At 42.9% G+C, this 8,168-nt stretch overlaps 1 pseudogene; it reads right to left on the bottom strand.

Moving 5' to 3' along the window:
- Positions 1–2,115: 2,115 nt before the first annotated feature.
- LOC145398514 (uncharacterized) overlaps positions 2,116–8,168 on the bottom strand; it is a 110,552-nt pseudogene continuing 104,499 nt past the window's right edge.

The raw sequence follows: 8,168 nt of genomic DNA, 5'->3' as shown, positions 1-8,168 counted from the left end.
TCATACAATCAAGACAGTATCCAAGGAGCGAGTGGCCTAGTTCTGTCGAATGAAAACACAAAATTGACATGCCATCTGTTGCGCGGCCTGAAGTTAGTCGGACGAAATTACAAAGCTCCAATCTTACTGAATTCATAAATGTTGTATATATTGTTGTATATATTGTTCACTAATCACAGAGGCTGGTAATTCATTGATCATTCATTTTCAGCGTAGTTCAGGCAGTCATCTTTTAATATTCAGCTTTTTCATTTATGCCCATCAGTGTAGTTGTGTGTGTGTGTGTGTGTGTGTGTGTGTGTGTGTGTGTGTGTGTGTGATGGGGTAGAGAGATATGTGAGAGTGGTGGGCGTGAGTTGAAGGGGAAGGCAGCCAAATTGTAGAGGACAGGACAACATGGAGCCGATTTGTTTATGACCACCCCTCACGGGATTAAGGGGTCTGGCGAGAGAGAGAGAGAGAGAGAGAGAGAGAGAGAGAGAGAGAGAGAGAGAGAGAGAGAGAGAGAGAGAGAGAGAGAGAGTGAATGTGTATTTGTATGTATAAGGAGGAATGGGTGAGAGGGGTTTTGTGTGTGTGTGTGTGTGTGTGTGTGTGTGTGTGTGTGTGTGTGTGTGTGTGTGCGTGCGTGCGTGCGTGCGTGCGTGTGTGTGTGTGTGTGTGTGTGTGTGTGTGTGTGTGTGTGTGTGTGTGTGTGTGTGTGTGTGTGAAAGGGCAGTAAGAAATAATAACAGAACCACAGACAGACAGACAAACAAAATTAATCCTTCCAGCACTTCTCCCTTCTTCATGTTAACAAAATCTCCCCCCCACACATTCCAGTCACCGGCACTCCCTCCTTCACCACCCCTGCAACCATACCAACCATACCAACAAACAGGCCACTTAACCAGCCAGCCAGCCATCAAAACAGGCGTGTCTGGAGGCGTTGGCTGAGAGAGAGAGAGAGAGAGAGAGAGAGAGAGAGAGAGAGAGAGAGAGAACATTAGCATAGCAGAGGGACGCTTTGTTTGGGACTCAGTTTGACGAAGGAGGGAGGGGTGTCTGAGTCCTATGCCCTTACTCTCGTCGGGAAAGGAAGCCCCCTAACACCTCTTCCTTAGCGATATATTTTTGGATGTGGTTGGCTAATATCCTTTTGTGCTTTATTTATGCAGAATAGGGCGATAGTGGTAGGATTTATATAACGCAGAATTGGCCAGTAAGGTGTCAGACAAAATAAGTCGCATAGGAAAAGGTGTTAGGGAGCTCTAGAGATGTACAGTCACGTGCAAATGTTCGCATACACCTCCCTCCTTATCGTGACAATGGAAGATGTTACATGAATGATTTTTATGTGACAGCAATTTGAAGCACGTATCATTACGGTAAAAAGTGTTCAGAATAATTTACTACAGACCTCTTTTAATTTTAGGGATGATATTAGACAGGGGTTATAGCGTTAAATTTATTCCCATGGATAGTGCACGACTACCACGACTACTACCATTACTGCCACCACAAACACGACCACATCCACCTACAGCATACCGCAGCGACTACCACCACCGCCACAATCATCACCACCACCACCACCATCACCATATCACCACCAGCTCTACCATTCATTCCCATTTATCCCTTGCAATTGCTCTGCCACCGCCCACTACCATTGCCATCAACAGCTTCCATAATTTAGTCTGCAATTAAATCAATATTTCCTAATGTTTTTATCCTTTATTTTGCCTTTATTATTTTTGCTTCACATAGGAACGAGTTAAAAGGGATTCATCTATTTAATATTCCTCTTGTCTTCCTCCTCTTCTTCCTTCTTCCCCCCCCCCACGTTTCCTCGTCTCTTCCTTCCTCCTCCTCCTCCTCCTCCAACACCCCACATCAAGAGACTGTCTTACGCATATTCATTCTCTCTCTCTCTCTCTCTCTCTCTCTCTCTCTCTCTCTCTCTCTCACACACACACACACACACACACACACACACACACAAAGTCCACCAGAAAAAAAATTTAAGTTAATAAACTGAGAGGCCATGAACAGAAACCGAGAGCTTTTTTTTTTGTTCACCTCTTTTGTCTCGAAAGAAAATGGGAGAAAATCTGACATGGAATGCGTTTACTACTATACAAGCACCTCCTTAAACCCATTGAAAGATTCTGGGTCTTTTGTTTTTGTGTGTGTGTCTTCTGTTTTTTTTTCTGAGTCTTTTCGGGTCTTCTTGCTCTTTTGAGGGTCTTTTTTTGGGATTTTCTGGGTCTTTTGGGGTCTTTTTGGTCTTTTGGTCTTGTCTAGGTCTTCTGGGTCTTTGGGGGACCTTTTTGGGGGGTCTCCTGGGTCTTCTGGTTTTTTTGAGTTCTTCTGTGTTTTGGGGGTATTTATGGGATCTTCTGGGTCTTATTTGGGCTTTTTTGGGTCTTGTGGGTCTTTTCTGTGTCTCTTTGGTCTTCTGGGTCTTTTCTAGGTCTTTGGGTTTAAAAATGTGTTCACTTTCATAAGAGTGTCTTTCCCCTTGTGTGCAGAATCGTGAATAAAATATAATGAATGATGAAAGCTCCCTCTCCTTGCGTAGTTGTGATTGAAAAGATGAATGAGGAAAAAAGTATCTTGTCTCCTTGCACATTAAAACACGATTAATGAAAGAGCCCATTTTGTGTCCTTCAATAAATATATTGAAGGATAAATAAGTTATAAAGAATCACTTCCTTTTTTAAGTCGTGATTAATGTAAAAGATGAATGATCAAAAATTGCTCGGTCTCCCTGCATATAATTGTAGATAAAACATGAACATTAAAAAAAAGACCCATCTTTTTTTTGTCCTTGAATAAATATAATAATAAATGAAAAAGATGACTTATAATGAACTAAATATAGTCATTTGGGTTTAGCTGAAAAATGGAGTTAGATTTGTTCCAACCGTGAGAAGGTTTTGAGTGTCATCGTCATCTGAATTACTTAACTATTATTTTTTTATCAGTATCTCTCCCCTATTCTTAATTTTCCTCCTGTTCTTACTCTTTCTTACTCTCTCCCCTCTTTCTTACTCTTTCTTACTCTCTTTCCCTCTTTCTTACTCGTTTCCCCTCCTTCATATTCTTTCCCCTCTTCTTACTGTTTCGTACTCTTTCCCCTCTTTTTACTCTTTCTTACTCTTTCTTACACTTTCCACTCTTCTTACTCTTTCCCCTCTTCTTACTCTTTTACTCTTTCCACTCTTTTTACTCTTTCTTACTCTTTCTTACACTTTCCACTCTTCTTACTCTTTCCCCTCTTCTTACTCTTTTACTCTTTCCTCTCTTTTTACTCTTTCTTACTCTTTCCCGTCTTTTTATTTTTTCGTACTCTTTTCCCCTCTTTTTTACTCTTTTTCCCTCTTTCTTTTTTCCTCTCGTTCTTACTCTTTCCCCTCTTTCTTAATTTTTCCCAATGAGCAAGAAAAAAAGTCATGGTATTCTGGTCATATCTTAATACTCTTATTTTCGTACTTCGATTTTTTTTTTTTTTTTACTCTTCCTTCTCTCACGCAGTATTCTCCATTTCTACACTAATTCTCTCTCTCTCTCTCTCTCTCTCTCACACACACACACACACACACACACACACACATGTGTCTCCTGTCGTGCTCTCTTTTTACCTCTTCGTTCCCTCACACTTGTTCCACTCTTCCTTTTTGTCTTGGGACTCAACACTGTTACTGATCCCTCTCAGCTCACGTCTTTTCTCTCTCTCTCTCTCTCTCTCTCTCTCTCTCCAACCCATCCAGAAAGGCCTCTTCTTCCTTGAATAAAATCGTAAAGGCATGACAAGAAAAGATTAAGTGTCCTTTGGCTGGTGAACTTAAGCAAGACACTCGCTTCTTATATTTGCCGAGGCCCCGGGGAGGAGTTAGTTAAGTTTAATGAGGTTCTTTTGTTGCACCGGGTGAGGTATGTTTTATTCCTGGTAAGCTACGGTACACTGGCGTTTGTTCTGTCTGTGTGAGTGGATGAATGTGTGCTCCTCTCTCTCTCTCAAAAAAAAAAAAAAATAATAATAATAATAATAATAATAAAATAAAAGTCCGAGGCTCAGTTCTTATTTTAATTATTGTTTTTAGGGCCAACACAGGAGCTCTGTCCCATAATGCTAGATAAAATGCATGTAATTATTGCCACAAGGATGTAAAGATACTGTACAATACCTCAGACTTTACTCTCATAATCTTCTTTGCCCTCTTTACCATCTATAATTATTAGACGGGATGATAAATTTTACTTCGAGGGCATTATGATATTTCCGAATTTACTGTCTCAGTAATTTTTTTCTCTTTTGACAATAATCATTTCACGGGCGAGTAATTATTGCTGTCAGATCAAGAACTGTACATGACCACCTCAAAGGCCGTGGGTTTGACGTCCCTGCTCTCGTACGCGCTATTAAGGACAAGATGGCCTGCGTCTCCTAAACCCAGCACAATACGGCGCCGTGTTGGTCTCTACGACTCCGGCAAAGGTGGTCGGAAATTCCCCGGATGTCATTTGCGGTGATTGTCGGGGTCGGAGAACATCCCGGCCGCACCACAAACTAGTCCCGTCTGTACCACAAACTAGTCCCGTCCGCACCTCAAACTAGTCCCATCCGCGCCACAAACTAGTCCCGTCCGCACCCCAAACTAGTCCTGGCTGCACAACAAGCTAGTCCCTTCCCACCCCACAAACTATTATAGTCCCATCGGCAGCACAAACTAGTCCCATCCGCGCCACAAACTAGTCCCGTCCACACCAACGTCATGGTTCCGGTGTGGTATTCTTGAAAGCATTTACGATCAATTTCAGATCCAGACTTATTATTTGTCTCTGCAGGAAGAACTAAGGACATGGGAAGATGCTGAACCCTCCTGTCCTCATTGATCCTGGAAAAAATAGAACAGATCTACAAGCAATCCTTAACACTCCCCACCCCCCTTGCCCTCCCCCCGCATCGATTGGGGGGGGGGCTGTTGCTGGGGAAGTTTATAGACTGTGACTTGTATATCCGTGGAGGCTTCCTAGCACCTCTTCCTTAGCGATTTATTTTTGGTCTTGGCTGGCTAATATAGTTTTGTGCGCTATTTATGCAGAGTATGGTATTATTAGAGTGATTTAGGTATACAGAATAGGACAGTAAGATGTAATTAGCAAAATGATTCGCTTAGGAAAAGGCATTAGGGAGCATCCTTAACTGACGAGAATAAGGGTCTGTATATTCGGAGGTAGGGACTTTCATTGACGTATTAAGGATGCATTGGCGATTTTTTTTTTTTTTTTTTTGGTTGCGCTTCCATGATTTTTTTTTTTTTCAGTTTATTTTTGCCTCAGTCAGACGTTGTTGTTCAATTTGTTCCCCTTCCTCTGTTATTTTCTGTTAAAAAAGAAAAAAATAGAACCTTCATGAGTAAAGGACCTGATGAGGACTGTATCAAACATCTCCAGATCCCTTCCCTACCCCCTCCTACCCTTTTCGATTCTTCCTTCCCCTTTCCCCCCTTCCATCCATTTCCCCATTTACCACCTCCCTCTCCCCTCCTCTCTCCCCTGTCCCCTCAGACCCCTCCCCCACTCTCTCCCTATCCCCCTCCCTCCCAACCACATGAATTTCTATTTCCTCCTTACCCCTTCCACCTTGTCCCCCTTCCATTTTTCCGTCTCCCCCACCTGCTCCCCCGCCACCCTCCCTCCTGCCCCATCCTTTTCCCCTTCCATCCTCACCCCCATCCACCACCTCCCTCTTCCACTCTTCCTTCCCCTTCTTCTTCCACTCTTCCTTCCCTCCTTCTGCTACTCTTTCTTCCCTCCCTCTTCCACTTTCTTCCCTCCCTCTTCCATTTTTCCTTCCCCTCCCCCTTACGCTCTTTCTTCCCTCCCTCTTCCACTCTTTCTCCCCTCCCCCTCTCTTTCCCTCCCCCTCTCCTCCCCTCCTCTCCCTCCCCCCAGTCGTTGAAGCTGCAAAGATTTAGTGAAGGGGTATTTTCCTGCCTACTTTACGGGCTGAATTACCTGCTTGACTGGGGACACCTGGGCTGGGGGAATGTCCGCGTTATGAATATTTAGGAGACTGTTTATCGGGGGAGGGAGGGAGGGATTGCCTTTCTGGAAAGGAAGGGAGAGGAAGTGTTTATTGGGGGAGGGATGGAGGGAGGGGCGGAGGGATTGTTTATCGGGAGAGGGGAGGAGAGGAAGTGTTTATCGAGGGAGAGAGGGAGGGTGATTGTTTATCGGGGTAGGGGGGATTGTTTATCGGGAGAGGGAGGGAGAGGGGATTGTTTATCAGGAGAGGGAGGGGAAGTGTTTATCGGGGGAGGGAGGGAGAGGGAATGTTTATTGGGGGAGGAAGGGAGGGGGATATTAGGGGAAATTTCCTTCTCGTTTAACTATTCAAATATTTCCAATCAGACGACCCCCCCCCTTTTGTTTTTCATTTTCTTTCAGTTATAGTCGCCTCATTTCGTCTGAGATTCCCTAACCCTGCTCAGTATGTGTTCAGGTGTCGCCAGATTGGAGGGTGATTTTAGCTATAGTCCTCTCACCTAAACTTGGCCAAACTTTTCGTCTTTCCGTAGCTTATATAAAATAGTGTCAGGAAGATAGTACTACGGCTCTACATCCTTTCCTTATTTACGGCTGAGTTGAAGTATAATATGTTTCAGCAAATACTGATATTATTTTAAAGGTATTTTAACACGATATTTTCCTGTTTTAAACGCAATATCCTTTAATACTTCAAAAATGATCAGTGTCGATATTTTGAACTTCCTTGTTTACCCAGAGTTTTAAGTAGTCCAAGCTCTGTATTCTCGTCGGTTAAGGAAACTCCCTAACACCTCTTCCCAACCGATTTGTTTGGCATATTACTCCTTACTCTCCTCTTAAGGATCTTTTAAATCATTCCAATATCATCATCCTCTGCATAAATAACATACAAAATTATATTAGTCAACCATATCCAAAAATAAATTGCTAAGGAAGAGGTGTTAGGGAGCTTTTTTTAATCGACCAGATTAAATCGCTGAGTTATGGAAGCAAAAAAAAGGGAAAATAATGTTAATTAACTCTTAATTTGGTACTATTAGAGTATGACTGCTTCCCACACACACACACACACACACACACACACACACACACACACACACACACACACACACACACACACACGCAAATCGACAAAAAATAAAAAGAACACACTGCAGGAAATAATGAGAGAGAGAGAGAGAGAGAGAGAGAGAGAGAGAGAGAGAGAGAGAGAGAGAGAGAGAGAGAGAGATCAAACAGCACCATCAGAATCAACGCATAAAAAAAAGCACTTTCATGCCACACCGCCTACACCCCATCACAGCCCGGGTTCAGTACCGCCTCCAGCCAGCATTTTAGCATCTCCTATCTCAGAGGAACGGAAATGGAAATTCGTGAGGTGATGGATTCGTGGCAAAGAGAGAGAGAGAGAGAGAGAGAGAGAGAGAGAGAGAGAGAGAGAGAGAGAGAGAGAATCCAACTTACCACGTATTACAAATGAGAGAGAGAGAGAGAGAGAGAGAGAGAGAGAGAGAGAGAGAGAGAGAGAGAATACAAGGGTGATCATCCATAGGTAATCAGACATATCCACGTATTATAAAAAATGGTAAAAAGAAGGACATTTTCTCCCTGAGTGGATTTAAAGCAGAAAAATCCCCCTGAGTGGATTTAGAGTCGAGAAATCCCCCGTGCAGGTGCTAAATAGGGCAGTACTTCAATTAATCCCGTTCCCTTGCCATTAATCAGGCCACTGGGGGGGTGGGGGGAAGGTTTTAATCACGCTGGGTCATCACTGTACATTTAAGCTTGACTGTGTTGTGTTTTTGAGAGAGAGAGAGAGAGAGAGAGAGAGAGACTCCTATTATCTCAACCCTTCAGCACTGAATGTCCTTCTTTGTACCATATTTCTGTATTCATCAGTAGAGAGAGAGAGAGAGAGAGAGAGAGAGAGAGACTCCTATTATCTCAACCCTTCAGCATTGAATGTCCTTCTTTGTACCATATTTCTGTATTCATCAGTAGAGAGAGAGAGAGAGAGAGAGAGAGAGAGAATCATGTAATCAAATCATCCACTTCAAAAAAATTTCGTAGTGAATAATTTTGCAATACTCAAACTCAGTTGCACATCTTTATTATCATTATTATTTTTT

This window comes from Coenobita brevimanus, chromosome 5 (genome assembly GCF_032717465.1).
Source record: "Coenobita brevimanus isolate Jiangsu-jjx chromosome 5, ASM3271746v2, whole genome shotgun sequence".
NCBI lineage: Eukaryota > Metazoa > Arthropoda > Malacostraca > Decapoda > Coenobitidae > Coenobita > Coenobita brevimanus.
This window is presented reverse-complemented; position numbering and strand designations above follow the sequence as displayed.